The sequence below is a fragment of the Heptranchias perlo genome, chromosome 18 (genome assembly GCF_035084215.1).
Source record: "Heptranchias perlo isolate sHepPer1 chromosome 18, sHepPer1.hap1, whole genome shotgun sequence".
In the NCBI taxonomy this organism is placed as follows: Eukaryota; Metazoa; Chordata; class Chondrichthyes; order Hexanchiformes; family Hexanchidae; genus Heptranchias; species Heptranchias perlo.
Window position 1 is genome coordinate 16,602,705 of NC_090342.1, and position 12,082 is coordinate 16,614,786.

Below are 12,082 nucleotides of genomic sequence, written 5' to 3' on the forward strand. Positions count from 1 at the left end.
CTTCATTTTTTGATGACACTGTATCACACTATTTTACCTTGTGGAGACCTCACAAGAGCTTTTTTGTCAAGTTCATGATTGATGCTATTTGAACTGTTAGATTTTTCTTTATGTAACAAGCAGTTCTTGAAGATCTTTAAAGACACAGGGGCAATTTTCAACTGCTGGCCACCCATTTCTCACCTAAAAAATGGGCGGTTACGCAATTGAGTAGAAGGCCCACCTGACGCATTTTTAGGCTGGCCTGCAAATGGGCGAGCAGCTTGCCCACCTAAAAAGGTGGGACGCAGTTTAAATATGCAAATTGAGGTCCTACACTGTGTAGGACCCTGTTTGCATGTTACAGGTATGAATGGGCGGAGAGTGCCGTTGGAGGCCACTCACAAAATGGCCCAGGTAACTTTACATTTTTGCTTTGGTGGACCCAGGCAGATAAGCCCCCCCAAAAAATCTCTGGCCCTTATGAGTGCCCCTCCACGATTTTTACTCACCCATACCCACCCCCCCCCCCAACTTTCCATGCCAGACCTGACAGCCAGCTCAGAGTGGAAGTCGGCCCTACCAGAACCAGAGGTGCTGGTGGCATGCTGATGAGGTCCAGGCCTCAAAATGGCTCAGGCCTCAAGGCAGCACGAACGGGTTAGCCGGAGCAGAGGCTCCACTGGCTTTGTGCCCTTTTAAGGCCGAACTTGCAAATCACCTCCACAATCTCTAGATGCTGTAGATCTGAGGGGAGAGCTTCAAAATCGTATAGTTCCATGAGCTTATCCGCTTCAAATTAATTTGAGCTTGGCAAGGGCAGAATGGGAAGCAGATCTCTTAGTCATGGGTGATATAATCAATTAAAGACGTATTTGAACTCAGACTGGCAGTCATTCTGGTACAGTTTCATTCGACACTGTGCATATTGATTTTTTTTCGTAATTGTTTCCTCAAATAGCTGGCAAGAAATCTCATTGCTTCTTATTACATGGTCAGAGGTGAATTTGGAAAAAGACCCTTTTAGGAGCAAGAACTAACTGAATTAAATAACTGTTTTCATTCAGGAACTATTTTCTAAGTACTTCGGCTTGTTGACTGGGATTGCGAGTGGTAAGATTAGAATTTTCCCATGATTTCCTAATTGGTGAGTTCCTGATCTTCTTCAGATCTTGGGGAGAGGGGAGGACACAATGTTTTACTGTAAGGAGGAAGATAAAAATTAATAGACAAGTCAACCCACACTGCTCTTGGTACATATACTAGTAGTTACTTCCCAAGCAGCATTCAACATGTTCTTTGTTCACCTGTTAGATTGGAGGATTGTGTGTGGTCAGTGAAGCCAAAATGTTAACTATGAGTTGTTGAAAATGAAATAAGTGACCTAACATTTTAAAGGAAACAGAATTTATTAGTAACAGCTAGTAAATATTGTGATTCTACCTTAAGCAACCTGTCATTGAATAAAAAGCAAAGGAATGTTCTTGCTATTCTGCTAATACCACTATTTTTGATGAGTTGAGGGAACTGCAGCTGTACCTATCTGTCTGGCTGTAGTCTGACCCTATTTCTAAGGCAGCATGCATACAGGGACAAATAAAATAAACTCACAATTAATGTCTTGAGGAGTGTACATATTACAGAGAGGGAGGTGCTGGAAGTCTTAACGCGCATCAAGGTAGATAAATCTCCGGGACCTGATGAAATGTATCCCAGGACGTTATGGGAGGTTAGGGAGGAAATTGCGGGTCCCCTAGCAGAGATATTTGAATCATCCACCGCTACAGGTGAGGTGCCTGAAGATTGGAGGGTAGCAAATGTTGTGCCTTTGTTTAAGAAGGACGGCAGGGAAAAGCCTGGGAACTACAGACCAGTGAGCCTGACATCTGTAGTGGGTAAGTTGTTAGAGGGTATTCTGAGGGACAGGATCTACAGGCATTTGGAGAGGCAGGGACTAATTAGGAACAGTCAGCATGGTTTTGTGAGAGGAAAATCATGTCTCACGAATTTGATTGAGTTTTTTGAAGGGGTAACCAAGAAGATAGATGAGGGCTGTGCAGTAGACGTGGTCTACATGGACTTCAGCAAAGCATTTGACAAGGTACCACATGGTAGGTTGTTAAATAAGGTTAAATCTCATGGGATCCAATGTGAGGTAGCCAATTGGATACAAAATTGGCTTGACGACAGAAGACAGAGGGTGGTTGTAGAGGGTTGTTTTTCAAACTGGATGCCTGTGTCCAGCGGTGTGCCTCAGGGATCGGTGCTGGGTCCGCTGTTATTTGTTATTTATATTAATGATTTGGATGAGAATTTAGGAGGCATGGTTAGTAAGTTTGCAGATGACACCAAGATTGGTGGCATTGTGGACAGTGAAGAAGGTTATCTGGGATTGCAACGGGATCTTGATCAATTGGGCCAGTGGGCCGATGAATGGCAGATGGAGTTTAATTTAGATAAATGTGAGGTGATGCATTTTGGTAGATCGAATCGGGCCAGGACCTACTCCGTTAATGTTAGGGCGTTGGGGAGAGTTATAGAACAAAGAGATCTAGGAGTACAGATTCATAGCTCCTTGAAAGTGGAGTCACAGGTGGATAGGGTGGTGAAGAAGGCATTCGGCATGCTTGGTTTCATTGGTCAGAACATTGAATGCAGGAGTTGGGATGTCTTGTTGAAGTTGTACAGGGCATTGGTGAGGCCACACTTGGAGTACTGTGTACAGTTCTGGTCACCCTATTATAGAAAGGATATTATTAAACTAGAAAGAGTGCAGAAAAGATTTACTAGGATGCTACCGGGACTTGATGTGGCAGATGGAGTGTAGGGGAATGAGTAAGTGTACTCACTTTGGCTGACCTACTTAGGTCATTGAAGCGCCTCCTGCACTGTATGCGATATGTTGGTGGTGCAGGTGACCTCCTCTGCCACCTCGAGCCAGGCCTTCTTGGTGGCTGAGGCAGGCCACTTCCTCCCGCCCGCCGGAGGGAAGATCTCTGTCCTCCCCCTCCTCCTCACCCCATGCAATAATACCTGGAGTGAGGCATCATTAAAGCTGGGAGCAGCCTTCCTCCTGGGCTGCTCCATGCTTCAATTTTTCCTATTTCCTGCAGCATCAGTCAGTGGAGGACTGCCCCTTTAAATAGGGCTCCTCCAGCTGACAGCCTATGCTGCGCATGCGCAGTCCGCCCGCTACGCAGCTTAGCAGCGGGAAACCCGGAAGCACAGTTAGGTGGCTCCAATTAGCCTGCGATTCGGTGCGGAGCACCCCGATTTCACTGGGCGCGTGACCCACGCGCCCAGTCAACCCCCCGCTGCGAACCCGCTGCCCTGCTAATATCATAGTGATAGGGGACTCGATTGTAAGGGGAATAGACAGGCGTTTCTGCGGACGCAACCGAGACTCCAGGATGGTATGTTGCCTCCCTGGTGCAAGGGTCAAGGATGTCTCGGAGCGGCTGCAGGACATTCTGGAGGGGGAGGGTGAACAGCCAGTTGTCGTGGTGCATATAGGCACCAACGATATAGGTAAAAAACAGGATGAGGTCCTACAAGCTGAATTTAGGGAGTTAGGAGTTAAACTAAAGAGTAGGACCTCAAAGGTAGTAATCTCAGGATTGCTACCAGTGCCACGGGTTAGTCAGAGTAGGAATGACAGGATAGCTAAGATGAATACGTGGCTTGAGAGATGGTGCAAGAGGGAGGGATTCAAATTCCTGGGCCATTGGAACCGGTTCTGGGGGAGGTGGGACCAGTACAAATTGGACGGTCTGCATCTGGGCAGGACTGGAACCAATGTCCTAGGGGGAGTGTTTGCCAGTGCTGTTGGGGAGGGTTTAAACTAATGTGGCAGGGGGATGGGAACCGATGCAGGAAGTCAGTGGGAAATAAAGTGGTGACAGAAACAAAAGGCAGTAAGGGAGAGTGTACAGAACATGACCGGACAGATGGTCTGAGAAAGCAGGGCAAAGACCAAGGGAAGTCTAGATTAAACTGCATTTATTTCAATGCAAGAAGTCTGATGGGCAAGGCAGATGAACTCAGGGCATGGATGGGCACATGGGACTGGGATGTTATAGCTATTACTGAAACATGGCTAAGGGAGGGGCAGGACTGGCAGCTCAATGTTCCAGGGTACAGATGCTATAGGAAAGATAGAGCAGGAGGTAAGAGAGGAGGGGGAGTTGCGTTCTTGATTAGGGAGAACATCACGGCAGTAGTGAGAGGGCCTGTTTCCATGTTGTAACTTCTATGATTCTATGATTCTATAATTAGATCCACCACTGGAGCTGTATCTGAGGGAACACAGCCCAGCAGGATTTATTGGACTGAATCATACTGGGCTCCTCCCAAAAGAGATGTGATATGGAAAATATTTGGGGGATGGATAAACTTTCTCCAATTAACATAAAAGGTAGAACATCTTAATCATTTATGCAAGATGGGATATAAATACATTTAATATTAATCAGGATGCAGGATTAAATTGCAAGCACCCATTTTCCAGTATCTTATAAGGCATTCCATTTAAGCATTCCACAGGATTCATGCAAACTTTTCAATGAAAAGCTCTGGGACTATCTGCAAACTTTAGAGAGTGTTCGAATTTAGACCTTTTAACAGGGTGATTAATTTCTATTCTTTAAAGCATGACAATTAAACACTAAATTAATTCTATGAGAATAATCTAACATGACAGCCCTTTTGTGTATGTGTGTTCCTCAGAGAATGCTGTGACAAAAATATTCTGAAGCTATTTAAATTTCTATTGTTCTACTGTGGCCACTAATCAGAAAACTATTGTTTGCAGTCGTGATATCAGAGAATCCAGAGAGAAAATGCAAAGAGCTAGACAGGAGCTCACTGTTAGAGAGTGTTGGAAAATTGTGTACAGCAGCAGCTCTTAAAAGCATTGCAGATGTTATTTAAAGAGGTTATATTTTTTTGCTGGCCAGTGAAGAAATCACTAGACAGTAAGTTTTTATAGAATTTACAGCACAGAAACAGGCCATTCAGCCCATATAATCTGCACCAGTGTTTTCCTCCATATAACACACCTAGTCTAATCCATCTTTCCTGCTCATTCCCATTCACAGTCCTCAGTTTACCAGCCTTATAATAGTCTTCATTCAACATCTCTCGTAAATGTCATCACATCTGTACTCGCAGTTCTCAGCTCACTCACCATTGCCACTATGCAACCTGTTATTCCAGCTCTTAGCTTACCTCTCCATGACATCCTTCAACCCACCTCGATAGCTGTAGCTTAATTCCTTCTGCGTGTAATAGAGGCATTGATAGATTACTGCCATTCATATATTTCTAAAGCTAACAGATAAAAAAAAAACTTCTCCTTGTATTGAGAATACCAAGGATGTATTCGAGCATACGAACAATGATGGACAGGAAAAGACCCTCAGGTCCATGTAGCCTGTCCCACGCTATTGTGATACCTTGTGTATTACAATATATACACTCTCCACCCCAGCCAAAACCATGTGATTTTCTAGGAAAGGCAAAAAAACAGTTTAAAAACCCAGGCCAATTTGGGGAAAAAAATCTGGGAAATCCCTCTCCGATCCCCCTAGGCAATCAAAACTAGTCCAAGAGATCACCCTGGCCCAGATGTGATGATCACCTGACGAAGGAGGAAAGCTCCGAAAGCTTGTGATTCCAAATAAAACTGTTGGACTATAACCTGGTGTTGTAAGACTCCTTACATTTGTCCACCCCAGTCCATCACCGGCATCTCCACATCACTGATAATTCTATGCATGACAGTACCTACCTTTTGTAAGCGGTGATCTCAGCTCCAACCAGAAATAGATCCAGCTCTTGCTTGAAGGAATTCAGTGAATCGGCATCCACCGCTGGAGTCAGCAGCCTGTTCCAGAGATCCACTCTTTTCTGGGAAAAGAACCACCTCCTAACATCTAACCTAGTTCTGGCCTTATGCAATTTAAAATTGTGACCCCCTGGTCCTCCCTAACCTATTTAATTGAAATTGGTGCATTTTTTTCTTTCCTGTCATCTTTATTGCTTGGTATTCAAAGGAAATCTGGTAATGTCCACCATTGATAGAAAGAGACAAAAGTAATGATTAGTGTAGTCTAAAAAGTGGCAGATAAAAAAAAGGTTGCACTGAACTCTGATCTTTATACCTGTTTTAATACTGTAAGAATAATATATGGATTATATCTTAGCAATAAATTAGAATGATGTATGAGGTACAGATGATGTATGTAAAAAGAAACTGACCAAACATCTGGCTGGGAATGAAATTGGAAGTTATAGGGATATGTATAGATTGAGATAATCAAACAGAGACCTACACCTTGAAATTATGGTTTTGAATATTCGTTTAATATAAACAGATTCACATCTCTGTTACAATAGTGAACAAAGGAGTTTTGTACAAAACCATTAAGAGTTCATTTCCTAAGATTCGAAGAGCCTAGTTTCAAGCCACTTGTGACAAGATACAACAAATAGAGAACAAAGGGGGTGGAATTTGTCTTAGGCAACAACGCAAAACAGGTGATAGCGAATTGGCAGCTTGTTTTACACTCCCTCCGGTTTTCTTTTCCATTGACTTCAAAATGGGAAAGAAAACCAGGCTGCCAATTCAATATGGCCTGTTTTGCACTACCACCCAGGACTAATTTCATCCTTGAAGTAATTATCAAAATGATAGGCCGAGACAGATCAGTCTTCTTGCCAAATAACACAAAACTTCCCAGGGATAATTTTCAACTTCACTGCATGGGCGGTAATCTGGTGGAGCAGATGGCCTGCCAGTTGTAGAACTAGCCAAATTTTCATTCCATTTTAATCCGCTCTACCAGATCACCACTCAGGTGGCAAATATGAAAATCCCCCCCCCCACCCCCACAAATTCAGGCCAAAACACGGTATAAAGTGGAAATAGATTACATTCCAAATATGCAGATCTCCTTGTTGAACACTGGAGAAACAGCACATAAGAAACCATGACTAACCAGTGAGTGGAAAGCATTTCATTCAAAAACAAAGTGACAATCTGCATCCAACCAATTCACATAATACAGCTGTCAGGGCACAAAAAATATTCACACCATCAATTGCTGCAGCAAACTCAACCTACAACAGCAAGATCAAATAATTCATATACTCAGGAAGACATTCTGTCCTAATCCTTCCACTACTGAAATAAAATGATGACAAGCAAAATGAAAAACCTAGCACTCGAAGCACCATTCTTTTGAGCAATCACCACATTACCCACACATATCGCACAAATGTCACTGAAACATACATAATATATTAGAAATTTTATGTCTGTGCGCACTTCCTGTCAACATTTTCCATTGTAAATTTCCTTTGCCCACAGTTATAATGGAAACTGCCTACATAAAACTTGACAGGCTAGAATTGCGCCCTCCATTGGAGTCATTGTTTTCTACCCTTGATCACTATTCAGTGAGCTCCATTGGAAAGTGCATGCAAGTGTACATTGGGTGGGTACAGCATTGGGCTCAGCATTGATTGCCTTCAAGGCTGAATACGCTTATCAATACTCACAGTCTATTTAAACACATGGAACATGGCCATTTGCTAAGATACTGAAGGGAAACCAATCCCCATGGGATCATATACCAGGAAAATTCAGCATATTCAGGAGAGAAATGGAAAATGAAGAAAATCGGAGGAAAAGACTTCACTGCGCCTGTGTGATAAACAAAGCAGCATGGGATTTGGTGGTTTATCAAAAATAAACTGTGTCCTTGTGAGTTATACACTTGGTATCACTCAGTGGTTTATTGTGCCATTGAACATGCAACATTTAACCTTGAGATTTATTGAACATCATTCCATTTCTTTCCTGGAAGAAAATATTGTACTGAAGTCATGCGCCATAGCTAAAAACTATAACCTCTGTCTTCCAAGACATTATGCAGAACACCAGATAACACAGCTGTTCTACAAGAAAAAATGCTGACACAGTAGCCAGCCATCAGATCACTCCCTACTCTCAAATGAACTGCATAATCCAGATCGGGAATTAATGAATCGTGACTGCAACATGGAAAGTTGGCACAAACTTACATGATGATATTCCAGGCATCCCCAAACCACCTGCACATTTAGTGAGTAGAAATCTTTCCAATTACAGAAAACATGTCCACGCACAGCAGATGCCTGAATTATTGTCCATGGTGCCCAGAATGTTGGGGAAGCCAGCAATAGGAGAGAGAAATTCGGTTTGGCTGGAGGGCAATAGATGCAACTGTTAACCCTTCTCTGTAAAGCTGATGTTTTTGGAGAGACTTCGATACTCATCAAGTTCTCACTTGAAATTTGAGTGGTATGAAATGTATTGGAGGCATTGCAGTTCAGTGGTATTTTTTCTTTTGCAGTCACTGACACATGGGGCTCAATTTTCGGACCTCCGAGCTGACGGGTTCGTGGTGGGGGGGGGCTCTGAAAATCGGGGATTCCCGGGGCGGGTCCGCAGCCCAGCTCCAACCCGCCCACTTCCAGCTTCCCCAATGATGCGCTTAGATGCGCGCGCAGCCCCCGCATGCGGGACTCCCGCCGGCTTTACTTAAAGCAATTATTTACATAGTTCAGGTCGTTAGCAGACCTGATTGACATGATATTTTAGGAAGGGTGGGATTTTCAACTCAACTGAGACTGTTTCCCATACTGGGGGAAACACTCCCAGTTGAAATGGACGTGTTGCAGCAACCAGCCTGTGGCAGCTGCAAAGGTCCGTTTGACAGGTGTGAGGAGGAGACCCTCACTCATTGTGGGAGGCAACTCTGTCACTTTGCACAAAGTTTGGCCTCCACCACCCTCCTCCTAACAATAAAATTCATCAACTTGGAGCCTCAACCCCGGTGTGCAGACACATTTACCTACCTTGCGGACCCTCTCAAACATACATCTTCCGGATGGGGGCCGCCATAGCTGCAGTCATGGCCTCCTCGGAGGAAGAACAACATCACCAGCCTCGCCGGCCACGCTGTCCACCTCTGACACATGGAGCTCCATAACACAGTGCTGTGACACATCCACCTGCACAACAGGAGGGAGGGCAACCGCAGAGAGAGATGCGTCACAGAAGGCACTACTCTCGCCACAGGGTCTACAGACCAAGGCTCAGCTTCCTGGACCTCTCTAAGCAGCAATGCATACGGAGGCTCAGAGTTACTCGACATGTAGTCGTGGACATCTGCAGCCTCCTTCATGCCGAGGTGCTACAGGCTGGCCCGAGCACCATCTTCTTACCTGTCGCTGTCAAAGTCACCACTGCCCTCAACAACTTCTCCTCCGCATCCTTCCAGGCTGCCACCGGGGACATCGCCGACGTCTCTCAGTCATCTGCACAAAAGAGCCCTGCAAATACACCTACACCCACTCTGCAGTGACACAATGGGTGGCATCAGTTGTGGGTCTTCATAGTGATCCTCAGGAAAGGGCATTATTGCACAAACCAGACAAAATTTGCAAAGACATGGCAGTAGTGGTGCCAATATAATATGTAATGTGAGTTGATCAGAAATCAAATATAAATAAAAACAATGACAAACCCTCAAACACCCTTGTGCATCCCCTTCATGCTCACGACACGTTTGCCTTACGTATCCTACTGCACATATGTGATGCATGCCCTGTGGCTGCAGCACAGGTAGTGACAGGTTGAGTGAGGCTGACCGTGAAAGAGATGCATGAGAGGGTGAGTATGAGATAGAGCTATGAGATTGTATGAGGATTGGGTTGAGTGGTAGTGGTGGGATGAGTACTGGCGAGGTGAATAAATGCAGGTAAGATGAGGATGAGCTTTGAGTGGGTGTGAGGAGTAATGTGATAGAGTAGTGTTGGCAGTGCAGAAGGAGATGTGGGGTGGGGGCAGTGATGTGGCAGACGGAGTGTAGGGGAATGAGTAAGTGCATTCACTTCGGCCGACCTACTTAGGTCATTGAAGCGCCTCCTGCACTGTATGCAGGTGCGCGATATGTTGGTGGTGCAGGTGACCTCCTCTGCCACCTCGAGCCAGGCCTCCGTGGTAGCAGAGGCAGGCCACTTCCTCCCGTCCGCCGGGGGGAAGGTTTCTGTCCTCACCCCATCCAGTATGACCTGGAGTGAGGCATCATTAAACCTGGGATCAGCCTTTCCCCTGGGCTGCTCCATGCTGTAATTTTGCCTATTTTCTGCAGCATCAGTCAGTGGAGGACTTCCCCTTTAAATAGGGCTCCTCCAGCTGACAGCCTATGATGTGGCTGCGCAGTCCGCCCGCTGCGCAGCTTTCCAGCGCAAAACCTGGAAGCCAAGGTAAGCACCTTCAATCAGGCTGCGACCGCGTGCGGAGCACCCCGAATTCACTGGGCGCGTTACCCACGCGCCCAGTCGACCACCTGCTGCCAAACTGCCTCCCCCCTAAAATCGACCCCATGGTAATTTGGCAGTATTTAGCACATCAGAATCTCTTAATTCTTTGCACAAGTAACCTGATCATAAAATCTGAAGGAGGCAAACTAATCTATAAAACTAATCCAGATTCAGTAGAAGCTTTGGAGAGATACCTTGTTTCGGTTTTGCCTGAGTAACAAAAGCTCTGTCACACACTTTGACTGCTGTAACGGTGTTAAAAACGGTTGGGGATTAAATTGGTTAACCCCTGAAAACGGGTGCTGGGATCGCGGTGCGTGATTAACATTGGCGCTGCCTGATCGTTTAATTGATTGCTGTGGTTAGCCAGCGCTATCTGCACTTTGATTGGATGCACGCACCAATATTGGGAGTGGCTAGCACTACTTAAAGGCAGCCTGCACCTCTTAAAGTGGAAGTGCACTGTGGCTGCAGGAAGTGCTAGAATTTGTTTGGCAACTAAATCTGTGCTGCAGGATCGTGAGGAATGGCTGCGTCTGTGAGAGAGCGTGCACCAAGGTTATCGGACATTGCACTAGAGGCCTTGGTGGAAGAGGTGGAGGCACGGAGGGGCATCCTTTACCTGCAGGGGAGCAGGAGGCCCTCCAGACATATGCTGAAGAGGCAGTAGGAGGAAGTCGCGCACGGGGTCAAAGCCAGGAGCATGGTACCACCCGCACATGGATACTATTCAGGAAAAAGTTCAACGATTTGACATGATGTCAAGGGGAACGATTCGATGGTCATGTGGGAGAGGAATGATATGGAGTGTGGAACTGTTGGTGAATGGGGAGGTGTCGTTGAGGTTAATGGTATCATTCATTAATCATCTGATTACTACCTTGTTGACTCCGTGCCTCTTCCTCCACTTCCTCCTCCGTCTCTTCCTCCCCCTCCTCCTCCTCTTCCGCCACTTTATCCTCTTCCTTTCACAATGGTCAGGTTGTGCAGCATGCAGCATACAACGACAAATCTTGATACCTGCCCAACTGTGTATGCCTATTGTGCACATGTGCGTGCGTTCTGGACCAGAGTCATGAGCCACTTAATGAGGGGATAACTCTTGATGCCCAGTAGCCAGCCTTTGACTTCCCTTACTGGTTGAAATATAGGTGGCATGTTGGACTGCCGCTGAATGAAGGAGTCATGACTGCTGCCAGGATAGCGGGCATTGACCTGCATGATGCGCTGCGTGTGGTCACACACCAGCTGCACATTGAGGGAGTGGAACCCCTTTCTGCTCGTGAATATGGCCGAGTTCTGATGTGGAGCACACATGGCAATATGTGTGCAGTCAATGGCACCGTGCACCATGGGGAAGCCTGCAATGCAAGCAAACCCTTCTGCTCACTCCCGCTGCTTGTCTCTGGCAAGAGCGAATGAGATGAATCTGTTTCTGAGTGCGTACAGAGCCTCAGAGACCTCCCTTATACAGCAGTGCACTGCAAACTGCGAGATGTTGCTTATATCTCCAGCAGCAGCCTGAAAGGAACCAGAGCTGTAAAAATTAAGCGCCACAGGCAATGCTGTCCTTGCCCTGATCTGAGGCTGCAGTTGTGGCTGCAGCAGTTGACAAATCTCAGTCACGACCTCTTTAGTGAACCACAGACATCTGATGCTCTGGTCATTGCTGAAGTTGAGGTAAGTGTATTGGTCCCTGAAGGCCCTCATTGAATATGGCTTCCTGCTGATT